The 13,969-nt window shown below is 51.2% G+C and overlaps 10 pseudogenes; all 10 read right to left on the bottom strand.

The window, feature by feature from the left end:
• Positions 1-325: 325 nt before the first annotated feature.
• Positions 326-444, bottom strand: LOC141056785 (5S ribosomal RNA; annotated as a pseudogene).
• Positions 445-3,452: 3,008 nt separating this feature from the next.
• Positions 3,453-3,571, bottom strand: LOC141058736 (5S ribosomal RNA; annotated as a pseudogene).
• A 2,233-nt stretch (positions 3,572-5,804) lies between these two features.
• On the bottom strand, positions 5,805-5,923 carry LOC141051339 (5S ribosomal RNA; annotated as a pseudogene).
• A 2,029-nt stretch (positions 5,924-7,952) lies between these two features.
• Positions 7,953-8,071, bottom strand: LOC141054113 (5S ribosomal RNA; annotated as a pseudogene).
• Positions 8,072-9,324: 1,253 nt separating this feature from the next.
• On the bottom strand, positions 9,325-9,443 carry LOC141056733 (5S ribosomal RNA; annotated as a pseudogene).
• Positions 9,444-10,688: 1,245 nt separating this feature from the next.
• Positions 10,689-10,807, bottom strand: LOC141058842 (5S ribosomal RNA; annotated as a pseudogene).
• Positions 10,808-10,884: 77 nt separating this feature from the next.
• Positions 10,885-11,003, bottom strand: LOC141055102 (5S ribosomal RNA; annotated as a pseudogene).
• A 273-nt stretch (positions 11,004-11,276) lies between these two features.
• On the bottom strand, positions 11,277-11,395 carry LOC141055095 (5S ribosomal RNA; annotated as a pseudogene).
• Positions 11,396-11,472: 77 nt separating this feature from the next.
• LOC141058282 (5S ribosomal RNA) lies at positions 11,473-11,591 on the bottom strand (annotated as a pseudogene).
• A 1,245-nt stretch (positions 11,592-12,836) lies between these two features.
• LOC141056781 (5S ribosomal RNA) lies at positions 12,837-12,955 on the bottom strand (annotated as a pseudogene).
• Between the last annotated feature and the right edge of the window lie 1,014 nt (positions 12,956-13,969).

The raw sequence follows: 13,969 nt of genomic DNA, 5'->3' as shown, positions 1-13,969 counted from the left end.
GCTGCTGCAATCTGACGAGGGCATGCATATTCAGCTTAGAATGGCCGTTGACGGAAACGTGCCATCTCTGAAGTTCTTTTCAAGAAGGATAAACTCGGAAGGGCAAGCTTGGAAAAAAAACGTACAAAATGTCAACAGGACCAGGGATTCCCAGCCAGTCTCCCATGCAGGTACTGGCCCAGCCTCAAGCTGCTTAGGGGCTGCGATCTGACGAGGGAATGCATATTCAGCTTAGAATGGCCGTTGACGGAAGAGTGCCATCTCTGACGTTCTTTTCAAGAAGGATAAACTCGGAAGGGCAAGCTTGGAAAAAAAACGTACAAAATGTCAACAGGACCAGGGATTCCCAGCCAGTCTCCCATGCCGGTACTGGCCCGGCCTCAAGCTGCTTAGCGGCTGCGATCTGTTGAGGGCAGGCATATTCAGCTTAGAATGGCCGTTGGCGGAAGCGTGCCATCTCTGACGTTTTTTTCAAGAAGGATAAACTCGGAAGGGCAAGCTTGGAAAAAAAACGTACAAAATGTCAACAGGACCAGGGATTCCCAACCAGTCTCCCATGCCGATACTGGCCCGGCCTCAAGCTGCTTAGCGGCTGCGATCTGACGAGGGCATGCATATTCAGCTTAGAATGGCCGTTGACGGAAGTGTGCCATCTCTGACGTTCTTTTCAAGAAGGATAAACTCGGAAGGGCAAGCTTGGAAATAAAACGTACAAAATGTCAACAGGATCAGGGATTCCCAGCCAGTCTCCCATGCCGGTACTGGCCCTGCCTCAAGCTGCTTAGCGGCTGCGATCTGACGAGGGCATGCATATTCAGCTTAGAATGGCCGTTGACGGAAGCGTGCCATCTCTGACGTTCTTTTAAAGAAGGATAAACTCGGAAGGGCAAGCTTGGAAAAAAAACGTACAAAATGTCAACAGGACCAGGGATTCCCAGCCAGTCTTCCATGCCGGTACTGGCCCGGCCACAAGCTGCTTAGCGGCTGCGATGTGACGAGGGCATGCATATTCAGCTTAGAATGGCCGATGATGGAAGTGTGCCATCTCTGACATTTTTTTCAAGAAGGATAAACTCGGAAGGGCAAGCTTGGAAAAAAAACATACAGAATGTCAACAGGACCAGGGATTCCCAGCCAGTCTCCCATGCCGGTACTGGCCCGGCCTCAAGCTGCTTAGAGGCTGCGATCTGACGAGGGAATGCATATTCAGATTAGAATGGCCGTTGACGGAAGTGTGCCATCTCTGACGTTCTTTTCAAGAAGGATAAACTCGGAAGGGCAAGCTTGGAAATAAAACGTACAAAATGTCAGCAGGACCAGGGATTCCCAGCAAGTCTCCCATGCCGGTACTGGCCCTGCCTCAAGTTGCTTAGCGGCTGCGATCTGACAAGGGCATGCATATTCAGCTTAGAATGGCCGTTGACGGAAGCGTGTCATCTCTGACGTTCTTTTCAAGAAGGATACACTCGGAAGGGCAAGCTTGGAAATAAAACGTACAAAATGTCAACAGGACCAGTGATTCCCAGCCAGTCTCCCATGCCGGTACTGGCCCGGCCTCAAGCTGCTTAGCGGCTGCGATATGACGAGGGCATGCATATTCAGCATAGAATGGCCGTTGACGGAAGCGTGCCATCTCTGATGTTCTTTTCAAGAAGGATAAACTCGGAAGGGCAAGCTTGGAAATAAAACGTACAAAATGTCAACAGGACCAGGGATTCCCAGCCAGTCTCCCATGCCGGTACTGGCCCGGCCTCAACCTGCTGCGATCTGACGAGGGAAGGCATATTCAGCTTAGAATGGCCGTTGACGGAAGCGTGCCATCTCTGACGTTCTTTTCAAGAAGGATAAACTCGGAAGGGCAAGCTTGGAAAAAAAACGTACAAAATGTCAACAGGACCAGGGATTCCCAGCCAGTCTCCCATGCCGGTACTGGCCCTGCCTCAAGCTGCTTAGCGGCTGCGATCTGACGAGGGCATGCATATTCAGCTTAGAATGGCCGTTGACGGAAGCGTGCCATCTCTGACGTTCTTTTCAAGAAGGATAAACTCGGAAGGGCAAGCTTGGAAAAAAAACGTACAAAATGTCAACAGGACCAGGGATTCCCAGCCAGTCTCGCATGCCGGTACTGGCCCTGCCTCAAGCTGCTTAGCGGCTGCGATCTGACGAGGGAATGCATATTCAGCATAGAATGGCCGTTGACGGAAGCGTGTCATCTCTGACGTTCTTTTCAAGAAGGATAAACTCGGAAGGGCAAGCTTGGAAATAAAACGTACAAAATGTCAGCAGGATCAGGGATTCCCAGCCAGTCTCCCATGCCGGTACTGACCCGGCCTCAAGCTGCTTAGCGGCTGCGATCTGACGAGGGCATGCATATTCAGCTTAGAATGGCCGTTAACGGAAGCGTGCCATCTCTGACGTTCTTTTCAAGAAGGATAAACTCGGAAGGGCAAGTTTGGAAAAAAAACGTACAAAATGTCAACAGGACCAGGGATTCCCAGGCAGTCTCCCATGCCGTACTGGCCCGGCCTCTAGCTGCTTAGCGGCTGCGATCTGACGAGGGCATGCATATTCAGCTTAGAATGGCCGTTGACAGAAGCTTGCCATCTCTGACGTTCTTTTCAAGAAGGATAAACTCGGAAGGGCAAGCTTGGAAAAAAAACGTACAAAATGTCAAGAGGACCAGGGATTCCCAGCCAGTCTCCCACGCCGGTACTGGCCCGGCCTCAAGCTGCTTAGCGGCTGCGATCTGACGAGGGAATGCATATTCAGCTTAGAATGGTCGTTGACGGAAGCGTGCCATCTCTGACGTTCTTTTCAAGAAGGATAAACTCGGAAGGGCAAGCTTGGAAATAAAACGTACAAAATGTCAACAGGACCAGGGATTCCCAGCAAGTCTCCCATGCCGGTACTGTCCCTGCCTCAAGCTGCTTAGCGGCTGCGATCTGACAAGGGCATGCATATTCAGCTTAGAATGGCCGTTGACGGAAGCGTGTCATCTCTGACGTTCTTTTCAAGAAGGATACACTCGGAAGGGCAAGCTTGGAAATAAAACGTACAAAATGTCAACAGGACCAGTGATTCCCAGCCAGTCTCCCATGCCGGTACTGGCCCGGCCTCAAGCTGCTTAGCGGCTGCGATCTGACGAGGGCATGCATATTCAGCTTAGAATGGCCGTTGACGGAAGCGTGCCATCTCTGATGTTCTTTTCAAGAAGGATAAACTCGGAAGGGCAAGCTTGGAAATAAAACGTACAAAATGTCAACAGGACCAGGGATTCCCAGCCAGTCTCGCATGCAGGTACTGGCCCAGCCTCAAGCTGCTTAGCGGCTGCGATCTGACGAGGGAATGCATATTCAGCTTAGAATGGCCGTTGACGGAAGAGTGCCATCTCTGACGTTCTTTTCAAGAAGGATAAACTCGGAAGGGCAAGCTTGGAAAAAAAACGTACAAAATGTCAACAGGACCAGGGATTCCCAGCCAGTCTCCCATGCCGGTACTGGCCCGGCCTCAAGCTGCTTAGCGGCTGCGATCTGATGAGGGCAGACATATTCAGCTTAGAATGGCCGTTGACGGAAGCATGCCATCTCTGACGTTTTTTTCAAGAAGGATAAACTCGGAAGGGCAAGCTTGGAAAAAAAACGTACAAAATGTCAACAGGACCAGGGATTCCCAGCCAGTCTCCCATGCCGGTACTGGCCCTGCCTCAAGCTGCTTAGCGGCTGCGATCTGACGAGGGCATGCATATTCAGCTTAGAATGGCCGTTGACGGAAGCGTGCCATCTCTGACGTTCTTTTCAAGAAGGATAAACTCGGAAGGGCAAGCTTGGAAAAAAAACGTACAAAATGTCAACAGGACCAGGGATTCCCAGCCAGTCTCGCATGCCGGTACTGGCCCTGCCTCAAGCTGCTTAGCGGCTGCGATCTGACGAGGGCATGCATATTCAGCATAGAATGGCCGTTGACGGAAGCGTGTCATCTCTGACGTTCTTTTCAAGAAGAATAAACTCGGAAGGGCAAGCTTGGAAATAAAACGTACAAAATGTCAACAGGATCAGGGATTCCCAGCCAGTCTCCCATGCCGGTACTGGCCCGGCCTCAAGCTGCTTAGCGGCTGCGATCTGATGAGGGCATGCATATTCAGCTTAGAATGGCCGTTGACGGAAGTGTGCCATCTCTGACGTTCTTTTCAAGAAGGATAAACTCGGAAGGGCAAGCTTGGAAAAAAAACGTACAAATTGTCAACAGGACCAGGGATTCCCAGCCAGTCTCCCATGCCGGTACTGGCCCGGCCTCAAGCTGCTTAGCGGCTGCAATCTGACGAGGGCATGCATATTCAGCTTAGAATGGCCATTGACAGAAGCTTGCCATCTCTGACGTTCTTTTCAAGAAGGATAAACTCGGAAGGGCAAGCTTGGAAAAAAAACGTACAAAATGTCAAGAGGACCAGGGATTCCCAGCCAGTCTCCCATGCCGGTACTGGCCCGGCCTCAAGCTGCTTAGCGGCTGCGATCTGACGAGGGCAGGCATATTCAGCTTAGAATGGCCGTTGACGGAAGCGTGCCATCTCTGACGTTTTTTTCAAGAAGGATAAACTCGGAAGGGCAAGCTTGGAAAAAAAACGTACAAAATGTCAACAGGCCAAGGGATTCCCAGCCAGTCTCCCATGCCGGTACTGGCCCGGCCTCAAGCTGCTTAGCGGCTGCGCTCTGACAGGGGCATGCATATTCAGCTTAGAATGGCCGTTGACAGAAGTGTGCCATCTCTGACGTTCTTTTCAAGAAGGATAAACTCGGAAGGGCAAGCTTGGAAAAAAAACGTACAAAATGTCAACAGGACCAGGGATTCCCAGCCAGTCTCCCATGCCGGTACTGGCCCGGCCTCAAGCTGCTTAGCGGCTGCGATGTGACGAGGGCATGCATATTCAGCTTAGAATGGCCGATGATGGAAGCGTGCCATCTCTGACGATTTTTTCAAGAAGGATAAACTCGGAAGGGCAAGCTTGGAAAAAAAACATACAGAATGTCAACAGGACCAGGGATTCCCAGCCAGTCTCCCATGCCGGTACTGGCCCGGCCTCAAGCTGCTTATAGGCTGCGATCTGACGAGGGAATGCATATTCAGCTTAGAATGGCCGTTGACGGAAGCGTGCCATCTCTGACGTTTTTTTCAAGAAGGATAAACTCGGAAGGGCAAGCTTGGAAATAAAACGTACAAAATGTCAACAGGACCAGGGATTCCCAGCCAGTCTCCCATGCCGGTACTGGCCCGGCCTCAAGCTGCTTAGTGGCTGCGATGTGACGAGGGCATGCATATTCAGTTTAGAATGGCCGTTGACGGAAGCGTGGCATCTCTGACGTTCTTTTCAAGAAGGATAAACTCGGAAGGGCAAGCTTGGAAAAAAAACGTACAAAATGTCAACAGGACCAGGGATTCCCAGCCAGTCTCCGATGCCGGTACTGGCCCGGCCTCAAGCTGCTTAGCGGCTGCGATGTGACGAGGGCATGCATATTCAGCTTAGAATGGCCGATGACGGAAGCGTGCCATCTCTGACGTTTTTTTCAAGAAGGATAAACTCGGAAGGGCAAGCTTGGAAAAAAAACATACAGAATGTCAACAGGACCAGGGATTCCCAGCCAGTCTCCCATGCCGGTACTGGCCCGGCCTCAAGCTGCTTAGAGGCTGCGATCTGACGAGGGAATGCATATTCAGCTTAGAATGGCCGTTGACGGAAACGTGCCATCTCTGACGTTCTTTTCAAGAAGGATAAACTCGGAAGGGCAAGCTTGGAAATAAAACGTACAAAATGTCAACAGGACCAGGGATTCCCAGCCAGTCTCCCATGCCGGTACTGGCCCAGCCTCAAGCTGCTTAGCGGCTGCGATCTGACGAGGGCAGGCATATTCAGCTTAGAATGGCCATTGACGGAAGCGTGCCATCTCTGACGTTTTTTTCAAGAAGGATAAACTCGGAAGGGCAAGCTTGGAAAAAAAACGTACAAAATGTCAACAGGACCAGGGATTCCCAGCCAGTCTCCCATGCCGGTACTGGCCCGGCCTCAAGCTGCTTAGCGGCTGCGATCTGAGGAGGGCATGCATATTCAGCTTAGAATGGCCGTTGACGGAAGCGTGCCATCTCTGACGTTCTTTTCAAGAAGGATAAACTCGGAAGGGCAAGCTTGGAAAAAAAACGTACAAAATGTCAACAGGACCAGTGATTCCCAGCCAGTCTCCCATGCCGGTACTGGCCCGGCCTCAAGCTGCTTAGCGGCTGCGATCTGACGAGGGCATGCATATTCAGCTTAGAATGCCCGTTGATGGAACCGTGCCATCTCTGATGTTCTTTTCAAGAAGGATAAACTCGGAAGGGCAAGCTTGGAAATAAAACGTACAAAATGTCAACAGGACCAGGGATTCCCAGCCAGTCTCCCATGCCGGTACTGGCCCGGCCTGAAGCTGCTGCGATCTGACGAGGGCATGCATATTCAGCTTAGAATGGCCGTTGACGGAAGTGTGCCATCTCTGACGTTCTTTTCAAGAAGGATAAACTCGGAAGTGCAAGCTTGGAAAAAAAACGTACAAAATGTCAACAGGACCAGGGATTCCCAGACAGTCTCCCATGCAGGTACTGGCCCAGCCTCAAGCTGCTTAGCGGCTGCGATCTGACGAGGGAATGCATATTCAGCTTAGAATGGCCGTTGACGGAAGCGTGCCATCTCTGACGTTCTTTTCAAGAAGGATAAACTCAGAAGGGCAAGCTTGGAAAAAAAACGTACAAAATGTCAACAGGACCAGGGATTCCCAGCCAGTCTCCCATGCCGGTACTGGCCCGGCCTCAAGCTGCTTAGCGGCTGCGATCTGAGGAGGGCATGCATATTCAGCTTAGAATGGCCGTTGACGGAAGCGTGTCATCTCTGACGTTCTTTTCAAGAAGGATAAACTCGGAAGGGCAAGCTTGGAAAAAAAACGTACAAAATGTCAACAGTACCAGGGATTCCCAGCCAGTCTCCCATGCCGGTACTGGCCCGGCCTCAAGCTGCTTAGCGGCTGCGATCTGACGAGGGCATGCATATTCAGCTTAGAATGGCCGATGATGGAAGCGTGCCATCTCTGACGTTTTTTTCAAGAAGGATAAACTCGGAAGGGCAAGCTTGGAAAAAAAACATACAGAATGTCAACAGGACCAGGGATTCCCAGCCAGTCTCCCATGCCGGTACTGGCCCGGCCTCAAGCTGCTTAGAGGCTGCGATCTGACGAGGGCATGCATATTCAGCTTAGAATGGCCGTTGACGGAAGCGTGCCATCTCTGACGTTCTTTTCAAGAAGGATAAACTCGGAAGGGCAAGCTTGGAAAAAAAACGTACAAAATGTCAACAGGACCAGGTATTCCCAGGCAGTCTCGCATGCCGGTACTGGCCCTGCCTCAAGATGCTTAGCGGCTGCGATCTGACGAGGGCATGCATATTCAGCTTAGAATGGCCGTTGACGGAAGCGTGTCATCTCTGACGTTCTTTTCAAGAAGGATAAACTCGGAATGGCAAGCTTGGAAATAAAACGTACAAAATGTCAACAGGATCAGGGATTCCCAGCCAGTCTCCCATGCCGGTACTGACCCGGCCTCAAGCTGCTTAGCGGCTGCGATCTGACGAGGGCATGCATATTCAGCTTAGAATGGCCGTTGACGGAAGCGTGCCATCTCTGACGTTCTTTTCAAGAAGGATAAACTCGGAAGGGCAAGCTTGGAAAAAAAACGTACAAAATGTCGACAGGACCAGGGATTCCCAGCCAGTCTCCCAAGCCGGTACTTTCCCGGCCTAAAGCTGCTTAGCGGCTGCGATCTGACGAGGGAATGCATATTCAGCTTAGAATGGCTGTTGACTGAAGCTTGCCATCTCTGACGTTCTTTTCAAGAAGGATGAACTCGGAAGGGCAAGCTTGGAAAAAAAACGTACAAAATGTCAACAGGACCAGGGATTCCCAGCCAGTCTCCCATGCCGGTACTGGCCCGGCCTCAAGCTGCTTAGCTGCTGCGATCTGACGAGGGCAGGCATATTCAGCTTAGAATGGCCGTTGACGGAAGCATGCCATCTCTGACGTTTTTTTCAAGAAGGATAAACTCGGAAGGGCAAGCTTGGAAAAAAAACGTACAAAATGTCAACAGGACCAGGGATTCCCAGCCAGTCTCCCATGCCGGTACTGGCCCGGCCTCAAGCTGCTTAGCGGCTGCGATCTGACAAGGGCATGCATATTCAGCTTAGAATGGCCGTTGACGGAAGCGTGCCATCTCTGACGTTCTTTTCAAGAAGGAAAAACTCGGAAGGGCAAGTTTGGAAAAAAAACGTACAAAATGTCAACAGGACCAGGGATTCCCAGCCAGTCTCCCATGCCGGTACTGGCCCGGCCTCAAGCTGCTTAGCGGCTGCGATGTGACGAGGGAATGCATATTCAGCTTAGAATGGCCGATGATGGAAGCGTGCCATCTCTGACGTTTTTTTCAAGAAGGATAAACTCGGAATGGCAAGCTTGGAAAAAAAACATACAGAATGTCAACAGGACCAGGGATTCCCAGCCAGTCTCCCATGCCGGTACTGGCCCGGCCTCAAGCTGCTTAGAGGCTGCGATCTGACGAGGGAATGCATATTCAGCTTAGAATGGCCGTTGACGGAAGCGTGCCATCTCTGACGTTTTTTTCAAGAAGGATAAACTCGGAAGGGCAAGCTTGGAAATAAAACGTACAAAATGTCAACAGGACCAGGGATTCCCAGCCAGTCTCCCATGCCGGTACTGGCGCGGCCTCAAGCTGCTTAGCGGCTGCGATGTGACGAGGGAATGCTTATTCAGTTTAGAATAGCCATTGACGGAAGCGTGCCATCTCTGACGTTCTTTTCAAGAAGGATAAACTCGGAAGGGCAAGCTTGGAAAAAAAACGTACAAAATGTCAACAGGACCAGGGATTCCCAGCCAGTCTCCCATGCCGGTACTGGCCCGGCCTCAAGCTGCTTAGCGGCTGCGATGTGACGAGGGCATGCATATTCAGCTTAGAATGGCCGATGACGGAAGCGTGCCATCTCTGACGTTTTTTTCAAGAAGGATAAACTCGGAAGGGCAAGCTTGGAAAAAAAACATACAGAATGTCAACAGGACCAGGGATTCCCAGCCAGTCTCCCATGCCGGTACTGGCCCGGCCTCAAGCTGTTTAGAGGCTGCGATCTGACGAGGGAATGCATATTCAGCTTAGAATGGCCGTTGACGGAAGCGTTCCATCTCTGACGTTCTTTTCAAGAAGGATAAACTCGGAAGGGCAAGCTTGGAAATAAAACGTACAAAATGTCAACAGGACCAGGGATTCCCAGCCAGTCTCCCATGCTGATACTGGCCCAGCCTCAAGCTGCTTAGCGGCTGCGATCTGACGAGGGCAGGCATATTCAGCTTAGAATGGCCGTTGACGGAAGCGTGCCATCTCTGACGTTTTTTTCAAGAAGGATAAACTCGGAAGGGCAAGCTTGGAAAAAAAACGTACAAAGTGTCAACAGGACCAGGGAAACCCAGCCAGTCTCCCATGCCGGTACTGGCCCAGCCTCAAGCTGCTTAGCGGCTGCGATCTGACGAGGGCATGCATATTCAGCTTAGAATGGCCGTTGACGGAAGCGTGCCATCTCTGACGTTCTTTTCAAGAAGGATAAACTCGGAAGGGCAAGCTTGGAAAAAAAACGTACAAAAAGTCAACAGGACCAGGGATTCCCAGCCAGTCTCGCATGCCGATACTGGCCCTGCCTCAAGCTGCTTAGCGGCTGCGATCTGACGAGGGCATGCATATTCAGCTTAGAATGGCCGTTGACAGAAGCGTGCCATCTCTGACGTTCTTTTCAAGAAGGATAAACTCAGAAGGGAAAGCTTGGAAATAAAACGTACAAAATGTCAACAGGACCAGGGATTCCCACCAAGTCTCCCATGCCGGTACTGGCCCTGCCTCAAGCTGCTTAGCGGCTGCGATCTGACAAGGGCATGCATATTCAGCTTAGAATGGGCGATGACGGAAGCGTGTCATCTCTGACGTTCTTTTCAAGAAGGATACACTCGGAAGGGCAAGCTTGGAAATAAAACGTACAAAATGTCAACAGGACCAGTGATTCCCAGCCAGTCTCCCATGCCGGTACTGGCCCGGCCTCAAGCTGCTTAGCGGCTGCTATCTGACGAGGGCATGCATATTCAGCTTAGAATGGCCGTTGACGGAAGCGTGCTATCTCTGATGTTCTTTTCAAGAAGGAGAAACGCGGAAGGGCAAGCTTGGAAATAAAACGTACAAAATATCAACAGGACCAGGGATTCCCAGCCAGTCTCCCATGCCGGTACTGGCCCGGCCTCAAGCTGCTGCGATCTGACGAGGGCATGCATATTCAGCTTTGAATGGTCGTTGACGGAAGCGTGCCATCTCTGACGTTCTTTTCAAGAAGGATAAACTCGGAAGGGCAAGCTTGGAAAAAAAACGTACAAAATGTCAACAGGACCAGGGATTCCCAGCCAGTCTCCCATGCAGGTACTGGCCCAGCCTCAAGCTGCTTAGCGGCTGCGATCTGATGAGGGAATGCATATTCAGCTTAGAATGGCCGTTGACGGAAGCGTGCCATCTCTGACGTTCTTTTCAAGAAGGATAAACTCGGAAGGGCAAGCTTGGAAAAAAAACATACAAAATGTCAACAGGACCAGGGATTCCCAGCCAGTCTCCCATGCCGGTACTGGCCCGGCCTCAAGCTGCTTAGCGGCTGCAATCTGATGAGGGCAGGCATATTCAGCTTAGAATGGCCGTTGACGGAAGCGTGCCATCTCTGACGTTTTTTTCAAGAAGGATAAACTCGGAAGGGCAAGCTTGGAAAAAAAACGTACAAAATGTCAACAGGACCAGGGATTCCCAGCCAGTCTCCCATGCCGGTACTGGCCCGGCCTCAAGCTGCTTAGCGGCTGCGATCTGACGAGGGCATGCATATTCAGCTTAGAATGGCCGTTGACGGAAGCGTGTCATCTCTGACGTTCTTTTCAAGAAGGATAAACTCGGAAGGGCAAGCTTGGAAATAAAACGTACAAAATGTCAACAGGATCAGGGATTCCCAGCCAATCTCCCATGCCGGTACTGGCCCGGCCTCAAGCTGCTTAGCGGCTGCGATCTGACGAGGGCATGCATATTCAGCTTAGAATGGCCGTTGACGGAAGCGTGCCATCTCTGACGTTCTTTTCAAGAAGGATAAACTCGGAAGGGTAAGCTTGGATAAAAAACGTACAAAATGTCAACAGGACCAGGGATTCCCAGCCAGTCTCCCATGCCGGTACTGGCCCGGCCTCAAGCTGCTTAGCGGCTGCGATCTGACGAGGGCATGCATATTCAGCTTAGAATGGCCGTTGACAGAAGCTTGCCATCTCTGACGTTCTTTTCAAGAAGGATAAACTCGGAAGGGCAAGCTTGGAAAAAAAACGTACAAAATGTCAACAGGACCAGGGATTCCCAGCCAGTCTCCCATGCCGGTACTGGCCCGGCCTCAAGCTGCTTAGCGGCTGCGATCTGACGAGGGCAGGCATATTCAGCTTAGAATGGCCGTTGACGGAAGCGTGCCATCTCTGACGTTTTTTTCAAGAAGGATAAACTTGGAAGGGCAAGCTTGGAAAAAAAACGTACAAAATGTCAACAGGACCAGGGATTCCCAGCCAGTCTCCCATGCCGGTACTGGCCCGGCCTCAAGCTGCTTAGCGGCTGCGATCTGACAAGGGCATGCATATTCAGCTTAGAATGGCCGTTGACGGAAGCGTGCCATCTCTGACGTTCTTTTCAAGAAGGATAAACTCGGAAGGACAAGCTTGGAAAAAAAACGTACAAAATGTCAACAGGACCAGGGATTCCCAGCCAGTCTCCCATGCCGGTACTGGCCCGGCCTCAAGCTGCTTAGCGGCTGCGATGTGACAAGGGCATGCATATTCAGCTTAGAATGGCCGATGATGGAAGCGTGCCATCTCTGACGTTTTTTTCAAGAAGGATAAACTCGGAAGGCCAAGCTTGGAAAAAAAACATACAGAATGTCAAAAGGACCAGGGATTCCCAGCCAGTCTCCCATGCCGGTACTGGCCCGGCCTCAAGCTGCTTAGAGGCTGCGATCTGACGAGGGAATGCATATTCAGCTTAGAATGGCCGTTGACGGAAGCGTGCCATCTCTGACGTTTTTTTCAAGAAGGATAAACTCGGAAGGGCAAGCTTGGAAATAAAACATACAAAATGTCAACAGGACCAGGGATTCCCAGCCAGTCTCCCACGCCGGTACTGGCCCGGCCTCAAGCTGCTTAGCGGCAGCGATCTGACGAGGGAATGCATATTCAGCTTAGAATGGCCGTTGACGGAAGCGTGCCATCTCTGATGTTCTTTTCAAGAAGGATAAACTCGGAAGGGCAAGCTTGGAAATAAAACGTACAAAATGTCAACAGGACCAGGGATTCCCAGCCAGTCTCCCATGCCGGTACTGGCCCGGCCTCAAGCTGCTGCAATCTGACGAGGGCATGCATATTCAGCTTAGAATGGCCGTTGACGGAAGCGTGCCATCTCTGACGTTCTTTTCAAGAAGGATAAACTCGGAAGGGCAAGCTTGGAAAAAAAATGTACAAAATGTCAACAGGACCAGGGATTCCCAGCCAGTCTCCCATGCAGGTACTGGCCCAGCCTCAAGCTGCTTAGGGGCTGCGATCTGACGAGGGAATGCATATTCAGCTTAGAATGGCCGTTGACGGAAGAGTGCCATCTCTGACGTTCTTTTCAAGAAGGATAAACTCGGAAGGGCAAGCTTGGAAAAAAAACGTACAAAATGTCAACAGGACCAGGGATTCCCAGCCAGTCTCCCATGCCGGTACTGGCCCGGCCTCAAGCTGCTTAGCGGCTGCGATCTGTTGAGGGCAGGCATATTCAGCTTAGAATGGCCGTTGGCGGAAGCGTGCCATCTCTGACGTTTTTTTCAAGAAGGATAAACTCGGAAGGGCAAGCTTGGAAAAAAAACGTACAAAATGTCAACAGGACCAGGGATTCCCAACCAGTCTCCCATGCCGATACTGGCCCGGCCTCAAGCTGCTTAGCGGCTGCGATCTGACGAGGGCATGCATATTCAGCTTAGAATGGCCGTTGACGGAAGCGTGCCATCTCTGACGTTCTTTTCAAGAAGGATAAACTCGGAAGGGCAAGCTTGGAAATAAAACGTACAAAATGTCAACAGGATCAGGGATTCCCAGCCAGTCTCCCATGCCGGTACTGGCCCTGCCTCAAGCTGCTTAGCGGCTGCGATCTGACGAGGGAATGCATATTCAGCTTAGAATGGCCGTTGACGGAAGCGTGCCATCTCTGACGTTCTTTTAAAGAAGGATAAACTCGGAAGGGCAAGCTTGGAAAAAAAACGTACAAAATGTCAACAGGACCAGGGATTCCCAGCCAGTCTTCCATGCCGGTACTGGCCCGGCCACAAGCTGCTTAGCGGCTGCGATGTGACGAGGGCATGCATATTCAGCTTAGAATGGCCGATGATGGAAGTGTGCCATCTCTGACATTTTTTTCAAGAAGGATAAACTCGGAAGGGCAAGCTTGGAAAAAAAACATACAGAATGTCAACAGGACCAGGGATTCCCAGCCAGTCTCCCATGCCGGTACTGGCCCGGCCTCAAGCTGCTTAGAGGCTGCGATCTGACGAGGGAATGCATATTCAGATTAGAATGGCCGTTGACGGAAGTGTGCCATCTCTGACGTTCTTTTCAAGAAGGATAAACTCGGAAGGGCAAGCTTGGAAATAAAACGTACAAAATGTCAGCAGGACCAGGGATTCCCAGCAAGTCTCCCATGCCGGTACTGGCCCTGCCTCAAGTTGCTTAGCGGCTGCGATCTGACAAGGGCATGCATATTCAGCTTAGAATGGCCGTTGACGGAAGCGTGTCATCTCTGACGTTCTTTTCAAGAA

Source organism: Dendrobates tinctorius, unplaced genomic scaffold (genome assembly GCF_039654945.1).
Source record: "Dendrobates tinctorius isolate UK_male_01 unplaced genomic scaffold, ASM3965494v1 ptg000011l, whole genome shotgun sequence".
Classification (NCBI taxonomy): domain Eukaryota; kingdom Metazoa; phylum Chordata; class Amphibia; order Anura; family Dendrobatidae; genus Dendrobates; species Dendrobates tinctorius.
The sequence above is the reverse complement of the archived record's forward strand: the minus strand, read 5'-3'. Positions and strand labels throughout refer to the sequence as shown.